This window comes from Phyllostomus discolor, chromosome 7 (assembly GCF_004126475.2).
Source record: "Phyllostomus discolor isolate MPI-MPIP mPhyDis1 chromosome 7, mPhyDis1.pri.v3, whole genome shotgun sequence".
Classification (NCBI taxonomy): domain Eukaryota; kingdom Metazoa; phylum Chordata; class Mammalia; order Chiroptera; family Phyllostomidae; genus Phyllostomus; species Phyllostomus discolor.
Genome location: NC_040909.2, coordinates 39,520,425 through 39,536,250, shown reverse-complemented (window position 1 = coordinate 39,536,250; position 15,826 = coordinate 39,520,425). Strand labels below are relative to the sequence as shown.

The window sequence follows — 15,826 nt, the reverse complement described above, 5'->3', positions numbered from 1 at the left end:
AAGTTCAGGAATTATCAGAGTAACCTTATTTAAAAAAACTAAAAAATATGTAGAAAAAAAGAAGGGAATCAAAGTATAATTCTAGTAATATGAAATATCCAGAACTGGGAAAACAAAAGAGATAGGAAGCAAGTTAGTGGTTAACGGGGTCTGGGGCAGAGGGAGGAGGAGTGACTGCCTAATGGGTACTGGATTTCCTTCTGAGGTGATTAAAATGTTTTGGAACTAGATAGAGGTGATGGTTGTACAGCTTTAATATATGAAATGCCACTGACTTGTATGCTTTAAAATAGTGAATTTTATGTTCTATGAATTTTACCAAAAAAAAAAATTCAGGGCTTGAGATAGCTTTAAGAGAAGGGGAAAAGAATATCTAGTATAAGAAAACAAAGCCTGGATTAGTGAATGAGCATGGACTTGAGTCGGGGGAGACTTTGCAGCGATCAATCCATTTGACATGGAGAATACATGTATGTGGGTTAGTGAGAAATATAGTTGGAGATGTAGATTTTAGGTAAGCTGAGAAAGTCTAGAATGCAAGCAAAGTAGTGTGGATTTTATCTTATAAGGAGTGGAGAGAATCCAGGTTTTGAGGAGTGAAATGATTTAGTCAGAAGATGAATCTATCAGTAGTGTACAAGGAAAACAATTACAGGAGGCTATCGCAAAATCCAGACATAACATGAGGAGGGCCTGTAGGAATGAAGAAAGGAAAATATGAAAAATGTTCTAAAGCAGTGAGTGATACTCCAATTGTGGTGTATGGACTGGTGTTGCTCACAAACTCTTAGTTGCTGACTTGACACAAGGTAAGTACAGATTAGAGGATAAGCTTTTAAAAACTTTTATATTTTAAGGACATTCAGGCACATTATTTTGCATTAGAAAAGTATCCACAATGTATTGAAAAGAAAAAAGAAAAGGAGAAAAAAAAGAAAAGAAAAAAATGTCTTCATCTCAGTTAGAGCACCACTGTTCTGAAGGACGAATTGACTGGACTTAGTGACTGAGTCATTTAGGGCAGTCATCAGCCATTTACTCATTTTTATGGCACACTTACTGTGTGCTATTAATACATTTTGTGCTGGCCTGGGATGATAGCAGTATGCAAGACAAAATAGTCCCTTCCCTCACAGAGCTTCCTGTGTTACAGATAGCCCCTTATCAAAGGATTGCTAGATATTAAAAGGAGGAATATTTCAGTTCAATATAAGGAAAGAATTTGAATAACTACAGTTTTCCAACAGTGGAAAAGTAAGTGCTTCATCAGTAGACATATTTATGCCAGTCTGACCATCTGTAAGAAACCTTGCTTTGATAGGAGAAACAAACTAAGTGACTTACAAGGTCTCTCCCAACTTGAAGGTGCTGTGCTTCTCTATTCTATAACATTAACTTAGTAGAACATATTCCATAATTAACTGTATTAGAGCACCAATACATACTAAGTGCCTGGCCACTTTCATCCATACTTGTAATTACATTTCCCTAAATTTAATGCAAATTCTATTTTAAACATATCTGTACAGTTCCACAGTATTTTTAAAAGAAAGTACTATCTTTAATGCCTTTTTGACCATCATTTATTTCCAATTTTAACATTTGTAGTAAGTTCCTCTTCCATGTGATATTTTTCACAAGTAATGCAAATTTCTGCAGAAGTGAGTTACGTAAATCACAGACATGTTGCTGATGTTTAAATCATTTGTTCTTGCTCCTGTAATGTCATGGTTGATCAAGACCAGGGATGACTACCCATTTTGGGAACATCTTTGTGATTCCATTTCGATGTTAGTGAAAGTTCAAATAACTTTTATTATTCAACTTATTTCACATAGTTATTACAAGCCTCAAACTGTTATTGTCAACATTCAACAAGTAGAATTATCACAGATTAATTGCACTTCAGAGGATCTGGAAAACTTAGACTCCTATAGAAGTGATATCCTCACTATATTTTCGGGGAATTCTTAAATAAGGTACATTATTTTCATAAGGATTATTTTAGTGCTTATGTTATCAGGTGAAGAAAAAGCTTAGCTAAAGAAGAAAAATTCATTTCACTTTAAGTCTAGTAAAATATTTTGTTAAAATAGCCCACTTTTATTATGTATTTATTAAAATAGCTTATACTTTTTATTAGAATATATGTAAAATGTTGAATTATGCCTTGAACAGTACCTATTATATAATAGGTACTTAATACTTATTGAATATTGTTCATTGACTGTGGTGTGGTGGTGAACAAAGCCTTTCTTTTTTATTGTTTTTAATTCTTTTTAAATTTTAAAATTGTTGTTCAAGTACAGTTGTCTCCATTTTCCCACCCCCACCTCCCACCCTCAATCCTACCCCAATTTAGCTTTATTCATGGGTCATTTATACATGTTCCTTGATGATCCTTTCCCCTGTTACCCCCTCCCCTGTCCCTTCTGGTTACTGTCAGTTTATTCTTTATTTCAGTGTCTCTGGTTATATTTTGCTCCCTTGTCTGTTTTGTTGTTTAGGTTCCACTTATAGGTGAGATCATGATATTTGTCTTTCACCACCTGGCTTATTTTACTAAGCATAACACTCTTCAGTTCCATCCATGCTGTTGCAAAGGGTAGCAGCTCCTTCTTTCTTTCTGCTGCATAGTATTCCATTGTGTAAATGTACCACAGTTTTTAGATTCACTCATTTACTCATGGGCACTTAGGTTGCTTCCAGCACTTGGCTATTGTAAGCCTTTCAAATGGAAAAATAGTATGAGCAGAGACACAGAAATAGGGAAAATGTGAGTTTAGAGAAAAACAAAGATAGTTTCCTCAAAGTAGCATGTATGTGTAATTACCAATTACATATAACTTTTTGGCTAAATAATTTTGGTGGCTTATTAATGTCTGCACAATATTTAAAGTACTAATGACTCTTTCTGATGCTTATATCCAAAGTGAATAAATTAGCTTAAATATAAAAAATGATTAACTCTAACTAATCTGAATTTCTGAGCCTCTTTCTATCTTTTCTCTCCTTCCTTTCCTATACCCCTTTATTTTGCTCTAGCTCTAGTTCTTACTTTCTTCCTTTCCTACCTTTTTTCATTCCTGTTGTCTCCCATATTCAAGTCTCTTTTTTTTTCTGTCTCTGTTTCTCTCCCTGTGATACTCTCTTCATTTTTGTTTCCCAGTTCCTAGCATCTCTCTTTTTGATAAGGCCTCTAACTGTGGTATGAAAGTGAAGTGTATTTTCATCTGCTAATCAAATGATGAAAGTAGAGATTTTTTTCTTTGTTGAGATACAACTGACACATAAAATTGTAAGGTATTTAAAGTGTGTATTGTGGTGATTTGATGTCTGTACATATTATGAAAAGATTCCCTCTATCTAGTTAATTACCATATCCATCACCTCACATATTTATCTCTTTTTTTTTTTTGGTGAGAACATTTATGTTCTATTCTCTTAGGGAATTTAAGTCATACAATATAATTTTATCAATTATAACCCCCATACATTACATAGGGATATTTTTATTCTGAATTTAACCCTAACAAATTGTTTATGCTGCTCTTCCTGGGACTAAATGAAAGCAGTTATAACTTAAATGAATTTTGATTTATTTTTTTAAAAATGATTGTATCATCAATCATCAAATTAGGAGAAGGTGCTCAGTAGACATTAATTCAGAATCTTGGTAAAGCATAGTAGCTTGTTGAAATAACTTAATTGCACTTCCAGCCAAGATGGAGGCGTAGGTAGACACACTGTGCCTCCTTGCACAACCAAAATAAGGACAACAAAAAATCTAGAAACAAAAAGACAACCAATACTGACAGAAAATTGAACTGTATGGAAGTGTGACAACCAAGGAGTTAAACTAGACACATTCATCCAGACCGGTAAGAGGGGCAGAGTCAGGAGGCCAGGCAGAGAGGGGTCACTGCAAAAAAAAAGTGGTGACTGGTGGGCAATGGGCAGACCCAGCAAGGTGGTGGATTGTGGAGGGGTGCGACACATAAGGTGGCTGGCAAACTGGGTGGCCCCGCATTCGCCCACAGATAAACCAGGTGAAACTGGGGAGTGAGACAGACCTCACAACCCAGGGTTCCAGCGTGGGGAAATATAGCCTCAAAACACCAATTGAAAACACCTGTGGGGGGTTGCGGTGCCAGGAGAGACTCCCAGCCTCACAGGAGAGTTCATTGAAGAGACCCATAGGGTCCTAGAATGTATACAAACCCACCCACACGGGAATCGGCACCAGAAGGGCCCAGTTTGCTTGGGGGAAGCAGCGGAAGTGACTGAAATCTGGCTGAGAGGAGAGCAAGCACCATTGTTCCCTCTCGGACCCCTCCCCCACATACAGCGTCATGGCACAGCGACTGGGTTGACTTGCCCTGGCGAACACCAGAGACTCCAACCCTCACTATGTAACAGGCACATCAAGACACAGAAAATGGCCCAAACAAAAGAACAGATCAAAGCTCCAGAAAAAATACAACTAAGCGACAAAGAGATAGCCAACCTATCAGATGCACAGTTCAAAACACTGGTAATCAGGATGCTCACAGAACTGGTTGATGTTGGTCACAAATTAGAGGAAGAAATGAAGGCTATGCTAATTGAAATAAAGTGTACAGGGAACCACTAGTGACAGGAAGGAAACTGGGACTCACATCAACAGTGGGGACCAGAAAGAAAAAAGAAACATTCAGCCAGAAGAGAATGAAGAAACAAGAATTCAAAAAAACGAGGAGAGGCTTAGGAACCTCCGGGACAGCCTTAAATGTTCCAATATCTGAATCAGAGGGGTGACAGGAGGAGAAGAGGAAGAGCAACAAATTGAAAACTTATTTGAACAGATAATGAAGGAGAACTTCCCCAATCTGGCAAAGGAAATAGACTTTTAAGAAGTCCAGGAAGCTCAGAGGGTCCTGAAGAAGTTGGACCCAAGGAAGCCCACACCAAAGCACATCATACTTATATTACCCAAGATTAAAATGAAGGAGAGAATCCTAGAAGCAGCAAAAGGTAAGGGGCAGTTACCTACAAAGGAGTTCCCATAAGACTGCCAGCTGATTTCTCAGAAGAGACCTTACAGGCAAGAAGGGGCTGGAAAGAAGTATTCCAAGTCATGAAAGTCATGAAAGGCAAGGACCTACATCCAAGATTGCTCTATTCAGCAAATCTTTCATTTAGAATGGAAGGGCAGATAAAGTGCTTCTCAGATAAGGTCAAGTTAAAGGAGTTAATTATCACCAAGCCCCGTATTATATGAAATGTTAAAGGGACTTATCTAAGAAAAAGAAGATAAAAAATATGAACAGTAAAATGACAACAAACACAACTATTAACCACACCTAAAACAAAATAAAAAACAAACTAAGCAAACAAATAGAACAGGAACAGAACCACAGAAATGGAGATCACATGGAGGGTTATCAACAGGGGAGTGGGAGGAGGAGAGAGGCGGGAAAGGTACAGAGAATAAGTAGCATAGATGGTAAGTAGAAAATAGACAAGGGGAGGGCAAGAATAGTATGAGAAATGTAGAAGCTAAAGAACTTACAAGTATGACACATGGACATGAACTAAAGGGGGGAATGTGGGTGGGAGAGGGTGTGCAGGGTGGAGGGGAAGTGAAGGGGGTAAATGGGAAAACCATAATAGTATAATCAATAAAATATATTTTTTAAAAAGAAATAACTCTTAATTGTCTTTAACCACCTTAGTTTCTATATATTTTTCTGAAGCGGCAGGCATATCATATGATCCTTTAGTGTCTAATTAAATCTTTATATATGCAGTTACACAAGAGCTGGAATATTTGGCCAGTTTGTTCATTCTTTATTCCCAGTGCCTAGAACAATGCTAACAAATATCAGATGCTCAACAAATAATTGTTGTGTTTTATTTCAAATCTTCAAGCGCATTCTACTTGCTAATCCTAAATAGTTATCATGACATTTTAGAGTAACATTAATCATTAGGATAACTTAGTTTATGATGGGTTTATAAATGTAACCATACGATTTCATGTTTAGAGAATGCTTTCCTTTCATTCAGTCTATGCTTTAGTCTTAGCAAAAAGTCATTTAACTATCCTTCTAAATGACTCTTTTAATTATCTCAAGCACCCCTAAATTAATTTAGCTATTTTAGTAATAGTTAATATTTATTGAACACTTATTCTATATCAGGGTCAATTTTAAGCATACTACATACAATATCTCATTTTATTCTTCCAATAATCATATAAGTTATACACTGTTATCTCTATTTTTCAGATGAAGAAACAAGTACAGCAAGAGAAAAATAAACTGCCAAGTGACAGAACTAGGATTTGAACTCAAGAAACCTGAACCTAATACCCTGTCTTGCACTCTTTAATAACAAAAATCTAATTTTCCAGATTTTAACTTGGTAGAGAATATGTCTATACTACCCCCACCATTCCACACTTAACAGTTATATCTGCACAAGAATAACCATATTTAGGTGTAATCATGGATTAGATTTAAGCTGTTAGTTATTCTGGTTCACTGCAGATCAGTTTATGTGTCATGTAAGTGGTGAGCAACTTGAAAATACTTATTTTTGTTACTTTTGAGAAGATAAATTAGATCACCAAGTCTTCAATTTATATGCAGTAACTCCACCATCACTTAAAACCAACCACTGTTGTAGGAGGTGGGTAGGAGAGTGAGTGGAGGTGGAAGAGTGTATAAGGGGGATAAATGGTAATAGAAAAAATACAATTAAAAAATTCTCATAGACACAGATAAAACCAACCACTATTAGGAGATTCTTTATTTCTGTTTTTCTTTCTCTCTTAAATTACTCTTAAACTAAAAAAGGCATTTTATTTTGTCATGCCAGGATATAGAGGTCAGCTTAATAGCAAATGTTGTATGACCATTGTGAAAATATAGGGAAGGCTGTAATTGGTCCCTTATGAGTCTGCCTGTAATGGAATCAATCAGCAGTTTTTTGGAGGTGAGGGCAGTGGCATATCCATGTATTTAGTTTGATGGGATAAAACTTTGTCATTTGGCAATGTTCATATACTTTTACTTTCTCCTGTTCTACCAAAGAGAATTTTCACTTCATAGTACAGTATCCTACTCCCCTATCTTCGAAAAAGTTGGTTTTAGTATTGGAGAATGAATAGAAAGGGACTGGATATGAAAAGCTAGAGGAGATTGAAGTCAATATTCATAATAAAATGCTGAAGAGGGAGAGGTTATGAAATCACTGGGTTGAGAATGGAGAAAGTATTTAGTTGGGAGGGTTTTTGATGAAGGAGACACGTTGGAGAGTATAATGTGTGAAAAAAATTGGAGGGAAGGGGAAAATATGGGGGGAAAGGAGGTAAAGGAAGGATTGCTTGTGGTTATAAACTCAATCTTCTTTAACATATTTTGAAAGACTGGAGCAGAGAACAGCATTTCTTTTAATCTTGCAAGGAACAAGAAGTGTTCCAATTAAGTGTTGAATTGTGCTTCTTTACTTCCTCAGAGGGGGAAGTCAGTTTGGATGATGTTGAGTTTGAGGTTCCAGAAGAACCTCAGATAGAGGTGTTTAAAAGAAAGTTAGAAATACAGAATAAGAACTCTTGATAGAAGAGTTGTGGTTAGAAATGAAGATTTGAGATCTACTGTCAAGTAGATGTGTTTATGAGTAAAAGTGAGGCCAAGAAGGAACTTGCAGAACACGTGAAATTGAAGGTCTCAGAAAGAAGAGGTACCAAGAAAAGAGACAAAAATAGTAGTCCTGTTGTTGAATAAGAATTCAGAGAAACTGGTCTTTGGGAAGCGCAGGGAGGAGATGATAGTCTTAACAGCAGAAGATGGCTGAAATGTCAGATGCTCTGAGGCAGAGACAGTGGTGTGCTGCAGCCAGCTCAGACTGGCTTGTGGAAGTGAGTTGTGAAATTTTCAGACTTTTTGTGAGCTGATTGTTATCCACAGCCATTATTAAAAATTAAATTGTATATACTTGCAATTTAACAAGGGCATCACTCCTAATTATTTAACACTGTTGCGGTGTTCATGTTGGTTGTATCTATATGCTGGAATACTGTGTACTGTTGTGTGCTACTACTGCACCAGCTCTTCCCCACTCTGGTCTCAGTGACATCACATTGGTAACCTGAATCAGTTATGATGGGAGTATTTGTACTAGATGTTTATTGTAGATGTTGGCAAACACTACAAATCAGAAAATTTCTCCCTACAAGGAGAGCCATTATTAAATATTTACAGGTGCATCGTTGGATAAATAGAGTGAAAATCAAGAAAAGTCTAAATGCTTTAGCAAGAAGGAGATAATTCATTACTTTTGCTTGAGTTTCAGTAGATAGGTGACAAATCACAGTAAAGTGTGTTGAGTGAAATATGGAAAGTGAAAAAACAAATGTTCAAATAAATTTGGAAGTAGTGAGTGAAACAGGTAAGCAGATTGTTACTGTTGATTCTGTTTTTTTAAATTAAGACTTACAGACTAAAACAATGTTAATGTACTCTATTAATCTCTAAAAATGAACAACATATGCAAATGTATTTTATGGACAATTGTAAGGAACTAGTTATCTATATAGAACACATTTGGAGAACAGGGACTTCCAAGATGGAGGCATAAGTAGATATGCTTTGTTTCCTCACACAAACAAAAGAAGGACAACAACAAATTTAAAAACCAAAAACAACCAGAACTGACAGAAAATCGAACTGTATGGAAGTCTGACAGCCAAGGAGTTAAAGAAGAAATATTCATCCAGACTTGTAGGAAGGGCGGTGACAAGCAACCAGGGTGGAAAGGACTAGCAGTAAGGCAACAGACTGGGCTGGAGGAGGTGGTGGCTGGTGGACTGGGCAGTCCCACATTCATGTGCAGATAAGCCAGGAGAAACAACTGGGGAACAAGACAGATAACACAACTCACAGTTCCAACACAGGAAACTAAAGCCTCAAAACCTCTGGCTATAAAAACCTGTTGGGATTGTGGAAGTGGGAGAAACTCCCAGCCTCACAAGAGAGTTCACTGAAGAGACCCACAGGGTCCTAGAATGTACAGAAACCCACCCACCTGGGAATCAGCACGAGAAGGGCCCAATTTGCTTGTGGGTAGTGGGGAAAGTGACTGAAAGCTGGACGAGAGCTAAGCAAGCAGCATTGTTCCTTCTATGACCTGTCCTCCACAGACAGCACCACAACACAGCAACATGTGTTGTGCTGCCCTGGTGAAACCTAAGGCTCCACCTCTTACAGTGTAACGGGCATGCTGAGACAAAGAAATATGGTCTAAATGAAAGAACAGATCAAAACTCCAGAAAAAGACCATAAGTGATGAGGAGAAGACAACCTATCAGATGCAGAATTCAAAACACTGGTAATCAGGGTGCTCACAGATATGATTGAGTATGGAGACAAAATAGAGGAAGAAATGAAGGCTATGTAAAGTGAGATAAAGGAAAATATACAGGGAACCAACAGTGAAGGGAAGGAAACCGGGACTCAAATCAACAATTTGGAACAGAAGGAAGAAATAAACATTCAACTGGAACAGAATGAAGAAACAATAATTCAAAAAAATGAGGAGAGACTTAGGAATCTCTGGACAATTTTAAACATTCCAACATCCGAATCATAAGGGTGCCAGAAGGAGAAGAGGAAGAGCAAGAAATTGAAAACTTATTTGGACAAATAATGAAGGAGAACTTCCCCAATCTGGTGAAGACAACAGACTTCCAGGAAGGCCAAGAAGCTCAGAGAGTCCCAAAGAAATTGGACTCAAGGAAGAACACACCAAGACACATCATAATTAAGTTACCCAAGATTAAAGATAAGGAGAGAATCTTAAAAGCAGCAAGAGAAAAGGAGAGTGTTACATACAAAGGAGTTCCCATAAGACAGTCAGCTGATTTCTCAAAAGAAACCTTGAAGGCAAGAAGGGACTGGAAAGAAGTATTCTAAGTCATGAAAGGCAAGGAAGGACCTACATCCAAGATTACTCTATCCAGCAAAGCTATCATTTAGAATGGAAGGGCAGATAAAGTGCTTCCCAGATAAGGTCAAGTTCAAGGAGTTCATCATCACCAAGCCCTTGTTATATGAAATGTTAAAGAGACTTATCTAAGACTATGAACAGTAAAATGACAATAAACTCACAATTACCAACAACTGAATCTAAAAACCAAAAATAAACCAAGCTAAGCAAACAACTAGAACAGGAACAGAATCACAGAAATAGAGATCATGTGGAGGGTAATTAGCGGGGAGCAGAGGTAGAGCAGATCAAGAACATAAATGGTATGTACAAAATAGACAGGAGGATGTTAATAATAGCACAGGAAATGGAGAAGCCAAAGAACTTATATGTATAACCCATTCATATGAACTGAGGTGGGGAGATGCTGATGGGAATGGGGTGCAGGGCAGAGGAGAATAAAGTGGAGAAAAACATGGGACAACTGTAATAGCATAATCAATCAAATATACTTAAAAAAAGAAACAACAGCTGTCTGCCTAAAGATGGGCAGTGCCACCTCTGGGACTTGGGTGTACCAGCTTGATGTCAAGTCACGGGAAGGTGAAAAAAATACTGGTTTTCATTAATTTTGCAGTAATACAGCCCTGCATTTTTTAGGGTACCAAAATATTTGGACCCCACTTTTACATTATGGTAGGGTTTTGTGGAAGTCCAAAATGTGCTAGGAAGTTATCTGTTTCTTTTAGATTTTCAATTTGGTTGGTATGGATTTGCACACCATCTAATTTTTTCAGTCTTTTCCTTGTGTGTGTGTGTGGGGGGGGGGGGCTGTAATATCTATTGCATTCCCAATAAGCAATTTCATTTGGTCTTTCTGAGTTAGACTTGCTGAGTATTAACTTGTTTGGTGTTTTAAACAAAAGTTATCCTTTCAAGTACTTTTTTCATTTATTTTTATCTCTCATTTGTATTACATTCCTTTTCCTACTTTTTCTTGGTTTTATAGTGTTAATTTTCTTAAATTGAATCATGCAGTTCACTTTTCAGTTCTTTTATAAAAATTAAAAGTATTCAAGACTACAAATTACATGAATACAGGTCCTATCTAAGTGTAATTTTTATTACTTTCTAGATAACTCATAATTGCCTTTTTGATCAGGGGGTGAGTTAGGAGTTCTGATTTCTATGATTTTGTTTTTTTGGTATTTTTATAAGTTTCCTGAAAGTTATTTGATTATGACCAAAAAATGCTTTGTGGACTTTATTAAGGATTTTTCAGTGTCTGGTAAATAATTGTGGGGGTTTTTTTGTTGTCTGTTTATTTTTCAGAGAGTTTATTTATTTATTTTTAGAGAGAGGGGAAGGGAGGGAAAAAGAAAGGGAGAGAAACATTGATCAGTTGCCTCTTCCAGACCCCCAGCTGGCTCCACAACCCAGACTTGTGCCCCGGCCAGGAATCAAACCAGAAACACTGTGGTTTGGGTGTCAATACCCAGCCCACTGAGCCACAACAGTCAAGGCTAAATATTTTTTCTTTTGTAAATGTCTATCACATAAGAAATGAATGTTGACTTTAAGTTCCTTGTATTATTCAAATGCTGTGTCTACTTTTTGCCAAATTGATTTGTCAAAATTCTGAGAGAATATCAAAGCCTTCCATTACTATTGTGGGTTTTTTTTTTTTTAATAAAGAACTTGTATTTCTGGGGGAAAAAAGAAAACACACTTGGGGAAATGCTGCTTTAGTATTTCACAATTAAGTTTGAAATAAATATTCATGTTATTGAAGTCTTGGTTTTTTAAAGAAATATTATCAAGACTATGTTGAATTTTGAGGGTTATTTTCCATTTTTGAGATAGTTATTTGTTTTTTTTTAAATTTGCTCTAGTGCTCTGACCTATTACTTTAATAGGCTCTTTAATATTAAATCACCTTTGCCTTTCTGAGATAAGTCCAACTGGATTATGGTGGTTTATTCTTTTAGTATACTGTTAAATTTGTTGATTAGCATTTTATTTATATTTTTAACTTAATGTTAATACATGGTATTGGTATTTTTCTCTTTTGTTCTTATGAATTTTTAATATCAATATTATGCTACTTTTGAAAAATTAATTTGGTCACTACAGTTTTTCCTACTCAGAAATGGTTTATATAGCAAGAAAATTATCTCTTCCTTGAAACTTTGAAAAGAAATTATAACATTATCTAGTCCCCTTTTGGGGGAAGTAATTCTTTGATAAGTTTTCAGTTGTTTCCATTGTTAATGGTTTTTCTTACATCAAATGTTACCATTTACACCATTTTGGCCAAATTAGTCTGAGAAATTGCCCTTTTGCTGCATTATTATCTGCTTAGATTATGGTGAAAATCCTATTGAGATATAAAAAGTTGGAAGAATAGATATGAACAGCCCCTATCTAATATGTGTTCTGTTGAAATGTGAGGGTCTTGCCTACTATCTTCACAGCCTTATTCTCTTACATGAGCAGGAGGATTTATAATCTAAATATAAACCAATCTGAATTTAACTGACCAGATGGAGAACATGAAAAAACTATAATCCTTGAAATTTATTGCCCCAGAATAGATCTTGTTTCTGTCCTTTATTAAAATAAATACAGTTTATAATATAATTTTATAGTATTTTAGTATATCTAGAAAATAAATATAATAAATACCAGTATAACTTATTAATATGTCAACTAGGTACTTGAATATAAGTTATAATTAACACATGCAATTATATTTTAATATTAATATAATAAGTAACAGTTTATGGTGTATTTATTTATAAAATAAAATATATCTGCCCTGGCCAGGTGACTCATTTGGTTTCAGTGTCATCCCATACAACAAAAGGTGGCAGGTTCTATCTCCAGTCAGGGTGTATGCAGGAGGCAGCCAGCCAGTGTTTCATGTGGATGTTTTCTCTCTATCTTTCTCTTTCTGTCTCTCTCTCACTCCGCCCTCCCTTCCTCTCTCTCTAAAAAAAATCAATAAACTATATCCTCAGGAGGGGATTAGAAATATACATAAAATATACAAATAAAATGTATGCCTGGAAACTATACTTTCTATGGTACAGTGCAATGCTGAATAAATACAGAAGAGAGATTACCTATCTTAGTCATGAGACAGAGTTTTGGGAAAAATGATAGAATTCTGTCTGCCTCTGAAAGTTGCAGAAGCCAGCTAGTTTTCTGTTTGATTCAACTCTTAGGGCTACAAGCTAGGAATAAATAGAAGTTTTCAAAAATCTTTACTTTCTTCCTTCTTTGTTTTCATTACTTACTAATTAATTCATACATATGTCAAAGGGAAATTGGGACAAGTGTCAAAAAAAGCTATTATAAAAATCTTAACCTGGAGGCAGCATTCTTTAATTTTCAAATAAAGATTTTGTTCAAAAAATTATTTTTAATCTTCTTTCCTATTATTTTCATATATATAAAGCCCTTTTTAGTCGACTTACATGTAAAAAAACATCAAAGTGGTCATCCATTTGTTTCTCATGCATTATACATGTTATCTATAATGAACATTTTTGGTGTGGATACTGCTTTTGTTTTGACAACAAATTAGAGAGTGCATATATAAATTGCCATGATACAGGTCAGCAGACAGAAAACAAAACATAGAGGTCTAAAACACTGACAAATGAGCTCTTTCTGTAGAAGAATATGTCCCATTCTGAAAACAAATTGTTACTTTATGACTGATACTGAGTCTACATTAACAGGTTTTCTATTTCCAAACAAAAGTAGTAAACAATACCAGAGAAATAATAATCAAACAAAACACATTGGCTGTAGTTTATATTTTTTCATGTTAGAAATGCAAAATGGGAATACGTTTAATATGCATGATCTACTTTTATGTCATGCATGGAAACAACAGCTTTTGCAAGGTTTAATTTGAAAGGTGTAGAATTTTAAAAAAGAAAAAAATAGAGTTTTTTGTAAGTTAGACTGTTTAGAACATTGAGTCTGGATATTGGGTCTGTTAAGGCCCTGATGATTAGACTTCTGGCAGGAGATGCTGTTTTGTCTTCAGGGAATGTACAGCTATTCTAGGATCTCCGAGCCCTTCATAAGAGCCAAGGATATGTACCCTAAGACTTTTGGCACTTTTGCTTAGATAATGTGGTCTCTGGGTCTTCCTTTTAAAAATCTGCTTCACATGGAATATGCTGCATCTACTGTCCCTAAGTAGCTATGACACATCACTGTACTTTACCTTAGGCTTAACAGACATGTACCATCTAGAATGAGGTTATATCTTAATGTTATTTTTGTTGTGCATGAGTTTTATCAACATCTGTCTTTTGAGGTTATTGATCCTTTTACAATAAGTTTTTATATCTGTATAATAATGTAGGTTTCATTATTAATATGATGTAAAAGACAGGTGAGATAAGGACCTTAACTCATGATCAATGACAGGACTCAGAAAGTAGGTGAAATCAATCTAATAAATGTCTCTATAGGTAGATTCTACAATTAGTAGCCTATTGGTTACTTCTAGAAAATACAAAACCAAGTTCAGGGAAAGCAAACATTCAGAATGAAATCCAACAAAGAAAATTTATTTGTGCTTGTACACTTTGGAAACCATGGTTGTCTAAGAATTTTGAATATGTATATTAAAAATCTTCCTTCTTTTTTATTTAGATTTGAAAAAGGTGAATTCTAAACCACAGATACACAAGAAGGCCATTTTCTCAAACAAGAGTCACCCTTGAACGGTAGGTAAACTCAGAATTTATTACACTAAATGTTTTTAAAAGTATCTTTTTTAAAGAACATGCAAATTTTTCATAGTATTGCACTGTCAAATTTCATAAAGAGCTTTTATTTTGATAATCAGAATACTTTCTACTGTATAATTTACTAGTCAGCTGAGGGAAAACACAGTAATATATTTGTCTAAGACAAAACAAAGATAGGAAAGTGACCTAGAAGTTGAGAAATAGCTCATATCCTTAGAAATAAGTCTTGAGTACAAGCATATTATTTTAGGTTCCTGATAGTTATAACTAAATGGGGATAAAAATTAAAATATCTTGCTTGGTTCCCTGTAGGCCATACAGCCATGCTTCCTGGTCATAAAGACAAAAGTAGCTTCAATGTCCAATAGTTGTGTTCTGGCTCCCAATGGCCAAAGCTGGAATAATTTGAGCAATAAAGAAGGTAACTATAGTACTAGATTATAGCCCCCCATATAAAATATATATGCATGATTCCATACTGATATAAATAAATCCTGAGTAAATAAATAACTGCCCCTTACAGAAGAATTTAAATTAGTAAATGTAAAAGGAATGAGGGAAATAGAAAATTGCTGTTTAAGGACCATAGTAATAATTGCTGCAGGCAAGATAAATACTAAAATTGGTTAAAGTGTAAGGAAAAGCAGAATATGTATATAACCTCAAAGTATCTCCCCCCACATATTTATTAATTGCACAGGGGAAAATAGTATCTTTATAGTGGAGAATCTTGGCAGACACTACCTTAACCAAGTGCTCAAGGTTAATATCAGCAGTAATAAGACATATTGAGGTCATATCCCCTGATAAATTGTCCTGAAAAGGGCACATCATGCATTTGGTATTCTTCCAAAATTGCATAAACTCAGTTGAATCGTGAGAAAACCTTAGCCTTAGATAAATAAACTTAAAGAGAGACATTCTACAAAATACCTGACTAGCATTCTTCAACAGTGTCAGGGGCATAAAAGACAAGTAAAGACAGAAGAACTATACATTAAATATGTGCAGTGTTTCATATATCACTTAGACCTCAATAAAGCTATTAAAAAAAATACACGGAGGAACTACCAAAGATTTGA

The 15,826-nt window shown here is 35.5% G+C and overlaps 1 protein-coding gene across 2 annotated transcripts in view; it reads left to right on the top strand.

Moving 5' to 3' along the window:
- PPARG (peroxisome proliferator activated receptor gamma) overlaps positions 1-15,826 on the top strand; it is a 149,449-nt gene that overhangs the window by 13,519 nt on the left and 120,104 nt on the right. For both annotated transcript variants that reach the window (XM_036030788.1, XM_028518765.2), the window contains exon 2: positions 14,647-14,720. The gene's annotated coding sequence lies outside the window, so the exon portion shown is untranslated. The remainder of the gene's footprint in view (positions 1-14,646; positions 14,721-15,826) is intronic.